The following is an 11,013-nucleotide window of genomic DNA, read 5'->3' as shown; positions in this document are numbered from 1 at the left end:
ATTCAATTCCAATTCTAATTCGGAGTTATTTACGTATATGATTCGCTCTTTCTTTCTCTGTTCGTTTTCTTTTTCTTTGTACCAGCATAACGATTCTGGATGGAAGCGATTGCTTTTATTTCTCTGTTCGCAAATCGTACATGGTTTGCGACTATTATGTCCATCTTTAGGTTTTTTTTTCATAATTAACATTAATCCTCCTCACTACATTTTTCATCACATATTCTAGGCCTCTAATCTCGCTAAGCAGGTTTTCGACCGTTATTACTTTCTCTCTATCTATTCTATTCCTTATGAAATTCGGTAATCCTACCACAATAAGATTAATTGAAGTAGTTGCTGTCATTTTCTTATCAGTCTGTAATTAAAGGCTATGTTTTCGCACCGCATAATCCAACAATGAACCGGATAAATAATTATATGACATCGCATTAGTAACTGAAAGCCACCCTTTGTCCGCGTAAACTTCGCAAAATTTTTCTTTCCATTGTGGCCACTCTGACTCTATCGTTAGACTTATAAGCATTGCATTATACCAGTCCATACATCCGTCTTCTAGAAACAATCTAAATATCTTAATTTTATCTATATCGTTTTTAATACCTAATCGAGTACATTCGCGTTCAAATGTATCCATTTATTCAGTTACATTAAAACTTTTTCCAGAAAATTTTTCTAATACAAACTTATCTGATAATTTTTTTACATTTTGTTTTTTCCGAATCTTTGTTCCCTTGTTGCTTTACCAAATCCTCCCAGATCTTTGTAAATATTTCTCCCGACAGGTTTAGTGGTGACGTAGCCGGTGTTTCCGTCAATATCTCTTCCAATACGTTATCTTTAAATAACATATTTTCCTCTTCGTCTATGTATAATCTATATATATCCGTTGGTATTTTAATATTCATATTTCGAGTTTGTCCTCTTTTTTTAACGAATTCTGTATTTGTTTATATGCTATTGTTGATGCCAACTTCTTATGGTGTTCCATCAGCTGATATTACTCAGGCATAGCATAACCTTTATTGTCCTGCGTTGTTATTTTCGTCAGAGATATCACGTTTGACTTTGGATCGTTGGGATGTGCTTTCAGAATAAATATAAATTTTAAACTGTGTATCTCAGCTAATAGTATTTTTTCCTTAATTAGCAATAAAAATTTTGTTTCATAAGGTATATTCTATACAGTTCTTATAAGGATGATGTCTTGGAAATATAACTGCCTTGAGTTTCTGCAAATAAGAGTCTCTCTCGATTATTTTATTAATATTATTTACACTAAACTACATTATCTGCATTGTTTACATTATACAAATACAAATTACACTTAGAACTACACATGTACATTAGTTGCATTACTGCAAATAAGAGAAACAACATTTACAGCTAATATTCTCTCTTATTTTATTGGCTTATTACTAGCGTCGCAATTTGAACTCTAACCGTCTCTGCTTAGCAAACTCCTAACCGTTTCTATATTTTCTGTCCCGGTATTAACGTTCCCGAATCTTTCTAAGCCTAATACGCCTGCGCGTCTTAACTGTAAGACAGCAGCCAATTTAAATTATTAGTAAAGGTGACGAAATATAAATAGTAATATTTCGTTAAATCACCCCTCCCGGGGTAAGGAAAACCGAAAGACAATATATTAGCTTTCTTGATCATCACACATAAATGGTACTAGTTTCGTGATATGAAACAGTGACTCTGATTTTTTTCGGTCCGTCTGTATTTTATAAATAGTATTTGAAATTTTTTCTATAATTTTGTACGGTCCTATTTTTAATTTATCTAGTTTTTTCCTGTTTACCCGATGATTATTTTCTACATATACTAAATCTCCTATATTAAATTCGTGATGTCTTCTGTTCTTATCAAATATTTTTTTATTATGTTCATGCGACTTTATCGTGTTTTTTAGAGCAATTTTCCTATCTCTGAGTAGATCCTCATGCGTTTTTGTGTATTTTAGTTCTTCAGGAATTATTGCTGTATTTGTGCCTTCTAGTAAGTAATGTGGGGAAAATCCTGTCACTGTGTGTTCGGTTTTATTATAATTTGCTACACATTCATGTGCTATTGTAGTCCGAACAGTTTTTTCTCTTTTCTCATTTATCTTACATCTAATCTTGTTTATTATTGTTTGATTTAACCTCTCATTTAATCCATTATAAAAAGGTGTATTCACTGCCGTAAATGTTAATATAATTTTCTTTCTGTTTAAGAAGTTTTTAAATTCTTCTGAATTAATGCCCTTATATTGGTCTGACAAGATCATACCTATTTTGTTGACTGCTGTTATATTTTGTATTAATCGTATGAAATCGTTTGCATTTTGAGTTCTTGATGTCAGAATATGAGCATATCTCGTGAAGTGGTTGACAAGTAAGTGTAAATATTTCTTTGTTGAACGGGAGCCCCCGAATCCTCCAATCGTGTCTATAGAAACTATCTCATACGGATAAGTAGCCGGACCCAAATGTGACATCAATCCAATTTTATGTCCTCCTCTCGATTTGTTCTTTATACAGATTTCACAACTTTCACAAATTATTTTTATGTTTTGATCCAGATTCTTTGCTACATAAAACGGTTTGATTCTTGCTTTCATTTGTTTTGTTCCTATATGACAGTAGAGCGAATGTATTTTCTTTATAAATTCAATACTGAAACTTTCTGAAAGAATAATTTTATCTTTTTTCCTACTTTTTTATAATAAATTTTGTGTTTGAAAATCAGCGTATCTTTAGAATTTTGTAGATTAGTGTTGTACTTTTGATCGCATTCCATCTCCTCCACTTTTATAAAATTAAAAGTTTTCAAAATTTCATTTTCATTTTCAAGAGATTCTAATACCGGGTTTCGGCTTAAACAATCTGCCTGTAAATTGTGTTTCTCTAGACTGTACTTATTTTAAAATCATATTGCGATAAGTCATACATCATATCTCCTAATTTTTCATCTGTTCTAGTCTTAATGTTCATATTTTCAAAGGGCTTATGGTCCGAGTATACCGTAAATTTTTTTCCGATGAGCCAATGTTGCCAATATTTTATTGCTTCCTTTATTGCTAAGCATTCTATATAAATTGCTTTTTTTCTTTTCTGAACTTCATTCAACTTTTTCGAAAAATATGCCACTGGTTTTCGTTCGCCATTTGATTGTGTTTGCTTCAAAACGGCTCCAACACCTTGTAAACTCGCGTCGGTGTAAATATATATTGGGAGACTTGGATCAAAAATCGTTAAAATTGGCAGGGAGCATAGTAGTATTTTCATATCATCATGTGCCTTTTGGCATTGTTCCGACCAAATGATTTTTTGTTCCTTTCTTAGCAAATTATGTAGTGGTTCTAATACAGTCGAAATATTCGGCACATATTATCTGTAGAAATTAATTTTTCCTAAAATTTGACGCACATTCTTTCTTGTTTTAGGTGCAGGAAAATTTTTTATGGATATCAAATTATCTTTCAGTGGACTGATTGAGTTGTTTTTGTTATATGGCCTAAATATTTGACGAAATCTGCTGCAAAAATACACTTGGAAAACTTTAATTTAAAGCCCTCATCCATAATTGCTTGTAATAATCGTGACAAATGTTCTATGTGCTCTGTAAAATCCCTAGAGAAAACCAAGATGTCATCAATGTAATTTACACAAAAATCAGCAAGTTTGTGTTTTCTTATTATGTTACTTAAAATTCTTTGGAAGATCGCTGGTGCTGTTTTCAAACCAAATGGTAAGCACGTCTATTGGTAATGTCCCTCTTGGGTTCCAAAGCTGTTTTCTGCCTATCTGCAATCTTCAAAGGAATCGACCAGAAATCCGAGTTTATGTCGAGTGTTGAGAATAGTTTGCAATTTCTGGTCTTAACTATAAGATCCTCAATTAGCGGAAACGGTTGCGGTTGAGGGATAACGATTTTGTTTAGTTCCCGAAAATCTATGCATAACCTTGCTCTTTTTTCTTAATCTTTCTTAAACGCCAAAGTCACTGGAGCCGCAAACGGACTATACGATTCCTCAATCAAGTTTTTCTCTAATAATTTTGTAATTTGTTGTTCTATCTCTTTTTTATCTTCTATTGAACATCTGTATGGTCTTTTGTAGCAATATTTAATAATTATCAGGTCTATGTGAGCTTCAGAATCTCTAACGTCATATTTATCTCCAGCAAATACTGTTTTATGTTTATCAATCAACTTATCAATTTCAATTTGTATTTTAATTTCTAAATGATTGGTTTATATCTGAAACTCACTTGTATTTATATGTTAATTGTAATTTATTTGATATTCATTAATATTTTCTTTTCTTCTTTTTGGATTGTTCTTTGAGCTTTGTGGATATATTTTGTTTTTGATTTTATCTTTAGGGATAACCTGAATTTTTTGAGTTATTTCCGATGTCTTATTCTGAGTTAGTAGGAATTTTTTTATACAGTCTAATCCAATTAAAAAATCATATTTAAAATTTTTTTATCCACTACTAAAACATCCATTTCCTTTTCAATTTCAAAAATTTTTCTTTTAAGGTGACAATACCATCTATCTTTTTCACACCATTAATCGTTGTTAAACCTACATTTTTTTGTTACTAAATCTTTTCTTTGGTATGTTTAATAGTTTTGAATTTATCAAGGAGACAGTCGAGCCGGAATCATAAATACCTATAACCTTGATAGTGTCGTTTAACAAAATATTTATCTTGATTAATGGTTGTAATATTAGTTTTTTTGATTGATATCATTCAATTCCAATTCTAATTCGGAGTTATTTACGTATATGATTCGCTCTTTCTTTCTCTGTTCGTTTTCTTTTTCTTTGTACCAGCATAACGATTCTGGATGGAAGCGATTGCTTTTATTTCTCTGTTCGCAAATCGTACATGGTTTGCGACTATTATGTCCATCTTTAGGTTTTTTTTCATAATTAACATTAATCCTCCTCACTACATTTTTCATCACATATTCTAGGCCTCTAATCTCGCTAAGCAGGTTTTCGACCGTTATTACTTTCTCTCTATCTATTCTATTCCTTATGAAATTCGGTAATCCTACCACAATAAGATTAATTGAAGTAGTTGCTGTCATTTTCTTATCAGTCTGTAATTAAAGGCTATGTTTTCGCACCGCATAATCCAACAATGAACCGGATAAATAATTATATGACATCGCATTAGTAACTGAAAGCCACCCTTTGTCCGCGTAAACTTCGCAAAATTTTTCTTTCCATTGTGGCCACTCTGACTCTATCGTTAGACTTATAAGCATTGCATTATACCAGTCCATACATCCGTCTTCTAGAAACAATCTAAATATCTTAATTTTATCTATATCGTTTTTAATACCTAATCGAGTACATTCGCGTTCAAATGTATCCATTTATTCAGTTACATTAAAACTTTTTCCAGAAAATTTTTCTAATACAAACTTATCTGATAATTTTTTTACATTTTGTTTTTTCCGAATCTTTGTTCCCTTGTTGCTTTACCAAATCCTCCCAGATCTTTGTAAATATTTCTCCCGACAGGTTTAGTGGTGACGTAGCCGGTGTTTCCGTCAATATCTCTTCCAATACGTTATCTTTAAATAACATATTTTCCTCTTCGTCTATGTATAATCTATATATATCCGTTGGTATTTTAATATTCATATTTCGAGTTTGTCCTCTTTTTTTAACGAATTCTGTATTTGTTTATATGCTATTGTTGATGCCAACTTCTTATGGTGTTCCATCAGCTGATATTACTCAGGCATAGCATAACCTTTATTGTCCTGCGTTGTTATTTTCGTCAGAGATATCACGTTTGACTTTGGATCGTTGGGATGTGCTTTCAGAATAAATATAAATTTTAAACTGTGTATCTCAGCTAATAGTATTTTTTCCTTAATTAGCAATAAAAATTTTGTTTCATAAGGTATATTCTATACAGTTCTTATAAGGATGATGTCTTGGAAATATAACTGCCTTGAGTTTCTGCAAATAAGAGTCTCTCTCGATTATTTTATTAATATTATTTACACTAAACTACATTATCTGCATTGCTTTACATTGTACAAATACAAATTACACTTAAAACTACACTATGTACATTAGTTACATTACATGCAAATAAGAGAAGCAACATTTACAGCTAATATTCACTCTTATTTTATTGGCTTATTACTAGCTTCGCAATTTGAACTCTAACCGTCTCTACTTAGCAAACTCCTAACCGTTTCTATATTTTCTGTCCCGTATTAACGTTCCAGAATATTTCTAAGCCTAATACGCCTGCGCGTCTTAACTGTAAGACAGCAGCCAATTTAAATTATTAGTAAAGGTGACGAAATATAAATAGTAATATTTCGTTAATCACCCCTCCCGGGGTAAGGAAAACCGAAAGACAATATATTAGCTTTCTTGATCATCACACATAAATGGTACTAGTTTCGTGATATGAAACAGTGACTCTGATTTTTTTCGGTCCGTCTGTATTTATAAATAGTATTTGAAATTTTTTCTATAATTTTGTACGGTCCTATTTTTAATTTATCTAGTTTTTTCCTGTTTACCCGATGATTATTTTCTACATATACTAAATCTCCTATATTAAATTCGTGATGTCTTCTGTTCTTATCAAATATTTTTTATTATGTTCATGCGACTTTATCGTGTTTTTTAGAGCAATTTTCCTATCTCTGAGTAGATCCTCATGCGTTTTTGTGTATTTTAGTTCTTCAGGAATTATTGCTGTTTGTGCCTTCTAGTAAGTAATGTGGGGAAAATCCTGTCACTGTGTGTTCGGTTTTATTATAATTTGCTACACATTCATGTGCTATTGTAGTCCGAACAGTTTTTTCTCTTTTCTCATTTATCTTACATCTAATCTTGTTTATTATTGTTTGATTTAACCTCTCATTTAATCCATTAAAAAGGTGTATTCACTGCCGTAAATGTTAATATAATTTTCTTTCTGTTTAAGAAGTTTTTAAATTCTTCTGAATTAATGCCCTTATATTGGTCTGACAAGATCATACCTATTTTGTTGACTGCTGTTATATTTTGTATTAATCGTATGAAATCGTTTGCATTTGAGTTCTTGATGTCAGAATATGAGCATATCTCGTGAAGTGGTTGACAAGTAAGTGTAAATATTTCTTTGTTGAACGGGAGCCCCCGAATCCTCCAATCGTGTCTATAGAAACTATCTCATACGGATAAGTAGCCGGACCCAAATGTGACATCAATCCAATTTTATGTCCTCCTCTCGATTTGTTCTTTATACAGATTTCACAACTTTCACAAATTATTTTTTGTTTTGATCCAGATTCTTTGCTACATAAAACGGTTTGATTCTTGCTTTCATTTGTTTTGTTCCTATATGACAGTAGAGCGAATGTATTTTCTTTATAAATTCAATACTGAAACTTTCTGAAAGAATAATTTTATCTTTTTTCCTACTTTTTTATAATAAATTTTGTGTTTGAAAATCAGCGTATCTTTAGAATTTTGTAGATAGTGTTGTACTTTTGATCGCATTCCATCTCCTCCACTTTTATAAAATTAAAAGTTTTCAAAATTTCATTTTCATTTTCAAGAGATTCTAATACCGGGTTTCGGCTTAAACAATCTGCCTGTAAATTGTGTTTCTCTAGACTGTACTTATTTTAAAATCATATTGCGATAAGTCATACATCATATCTCCTAATTTTCATCTGTTCTAGTCTTAATGTTCATATTTTCAAAGGGCTTATGGTCCGAGTATACCGTAAATTTTTTTCCGATGAGCCAATGTTGCCAATATTTTATTGCTTCCTTTATTGCTAAGCATTCTATATAAATTGCTTTTTTTCTTTTCTGAACTTCATTCAACTTTTTCGAAAAATATGCCACTGGTTTTCGTTCGCCATTTGATTGTGTTTGCTTCAAAACGGCTCCAACACCTTGTAAACTCGCGTCGGTGTAAATATATATTGGGAGACTTGGATCAAAAATCGTTAAAATTGGCAGGGAGCATAGTAGTATTTTCATATCATCATGTGCCTTTTGGCATTGTTCCGACCAAATGATTTTTGTTCCTTTCTTAGCAAATTATGTAGTGGTTCTAATACAGTCGAAATATTCGGCACATATTATCTGTAGAAATTAATTTTCCTAAAATTTGACGCACATTCTTTCTTGTTTTAGGTGCAGGAAAATTTTTTATGGATATCAAATTATCTTTCAGTGGACTGATTGAGTTGTTTTTGTTATATGGCCTAAATATTTGACGAAATCTGCTGCAAAAATACACTTGGAAAACTTTAATTTAAAGCCCTCATCCATAATTGCTTGTAATAATCGTGACAAATGTTCTATGTGCTCTGTAAAATCCCTAGAGAAAACCAAGATGTCATCAATGTAATTTACACAAAAATCAGCAAGTTTGTGTTTTCTTATTATGTTACTTAAAATTCTTTGGAAGATCGCTGGTGCTGTTTTCAAACCAAATGGTAAGCACGTCTATTGGTAATGTCCCTCTTGGGTTCCAAAGCTGTTTTCTGCCTATCTGCAATCTTCAAAGGAATCGACCAGAAATCCGAGTTTATGTCGAGTGTTGAGAATAGTTTGCAATTTCTGGTCTTAACTATAAGATCCTCAATTAGCGGAAACGGTTGCGGTTGAGGGATAACGATTTTGTTTAGTTCCCGAAAATCTATGCATAACCTTGCTCTTTTTTCTTAATCTTTCTTAAACGCCAAAGTCACTGGAGCCGCAAACGGACTATACGATTCCTCAATCAAGTTTTTCTCTAATAATTTTGTAATTTGTTGTTCTATCTCTTTTTTATCTTCTATTGAACATCTGTATGGTCTTTTGTAGCAATATTAATAATTATCAGGTCTATGTGAGCTTCAGAATCTCTAACGTCATATTTATCTCCAGCAAATACTGTTTTATGTTTATCAATCAACTTATCAATTTCAATTTGTATTTTAATTTCTAAATGATTGGTTTATATCTGAAACTCACTTGTATTTATATGTTAATTGTAATTTATTTGATATTCATTAATATTTTCTTTTCTTCTTTTTGGATTGTTCTTTGAGCTTTGTGGATATATTTTGTTTTGATTTTATCTTTAGGGATAACCTGAATTTTTTGAGTTATTCCGATGTCTTATTCTGAGTTAGTAGGAATTTTTTTATACAGTCTAATCCAATTAAAAAATCATATTTAAAATTTTTTTTATCCACTACTAAAACATCCATTTCCTTTTCAATTTCAAAAATTTTTCTTTTAAGGTGACAATACCATCTATCTTTTCACACCATTAATCGTTGTTAAACCTACATTTTTTTGTTACTAAATCTTTTCTTTGGTATGTTTAATAGTTTTGAATTTATCAAGGAGACAGTCGAGCCGGAATCATAAATACCTATAACCTTGATAGTGTCGTTTAACAAAATATTTATCTTGATTAATGGTGTAATATTAGTTTTTTGATTGATATCATTCAATTCCAATTCTAATTCGGAGTTATTTACGTATATGATTCGCTCTTTCTTTCTCTGTTCGTTTTCTTTTTCTTTGTACCAGCATAACGATTCTGGATGGAAGCGATTGCTTTTATTTCTCTGTTCGCAAATCGTACATGGTTTGCGACTATTATGTCCATCTTTAGGTTTTTTTTCATAATTAACATTAATCCTCCTCACTACATTTTTCATCACATATTCTAGGCCTCTAATCTCGCTAAGCAGGTTTTCGACCGTTATTACTTTCTCTCTATCTATTCTATTCCTTATGAAATTCGGTAATCCTACCACAATAAGATTAATTGAAGTAGTTGCTGTCATTTTCTTATCAGTCTGTAATTAAAGGCTATGTTTTCGCACCGCATAATCCAACAATGAACCGGATAAATAATTATATGACATCGCATTAGTAACTGAAAGCCACCCTTTGTCCGCGTAAACTTCGCAAAATTTTTCTTTCCATTGTGGCCACTCTGACTCTATCGTTAGACTTATAAGCATTGCATTATACCAGTCCATACATCCGTCTTCTAGAAACAATCTAAATATCTTAATTTTATCTATATCGTTTTTAATACCTAATCGAGTACATTCGCGTTCAAATGTATCCATTTATTCAGTTACATTAAAACTTTTCCAGAAAATTTTTCTAATACAAACTTATCTGATAATTTTTTACATTTTGTTTTTTCCGAATCTTTTTCCCTTTTGCTTACCAAATCCTCCCAGATCTTTGTAAACATATTCTCCCGACAGGTTTAGTGGTGACGTAGCCGGTGTTTCCGTCAATATCTCTTCCAATACGTATCTTTAAATAACATATTTTCCTCTTCGTCTATGTATAATCTATATATCCGTTGGTATTTAAATTCATATTTCGAGTTTGTCCTCTTTTTAACGAATTCTGTATTTGTTTATATGCTATTGTTGATGCCAACTTCTCTATGGTGTTCCATCAGCTGATATTACTCAGGCATAGCATAACCTTTATTGTCCTGCGTTGTTTTTTCGTCAGAGATATCACGTTTGACTTTGGATCGTTGGGATGTGCTTTCGAATAAATATAAATTTTAAACTGTGTATCTCAGCTAATAGTCTTTTTTCCTTATTAGCAATAAAAATTTTGTTTCATAAGGTATATTCTATACAGTTCTTATAAGGATGATGTCTTGGAAATATAACTGCCTTGAGTTTCTGCAAATAAGAGTCTCTCTCGATTATTTATTAATATTATTACACTAAACTACATTATCTGCATTGCTTTACATTGTACAAATACAAATTACACTTAAAACTACACTATGTACATTAGTTACATTACATGCAAATAAGAGAAGCAACATTTACAGCTAATATTCACTCTTATTTTATTGGCTTTTACTAGCTTCGCAATTTGAACTCTAACCGTCTCTACTTATCAAACTCCTAACCGTTTCTATATTTTCTGTCCCGTTATTAACGTTCCAGAATATTTCTAAGCCTAATACTCCTGCGCGTCTAACTGTAAGAC

The sequence above is a fragment of the Polistes fuscatus genome, unplaced genomic scaffold (assembly GCF_010416935.1).
Source record: "Polistes fuscatus isolate 324 unplaced genomic scaffold, CU_Pfus_HIC Scaffold139, whole genome shotgun sequence".
Taxonomy (NCBI): domain Eukaryota; kingdom Metazoa; phylum Arthropoda; class Insecta; order Hymenoptera; family Vespidae; genus Polistes; species Polistes fuscatus.
Note: the sequence above shows the minus strand (reverse complement) of the source record.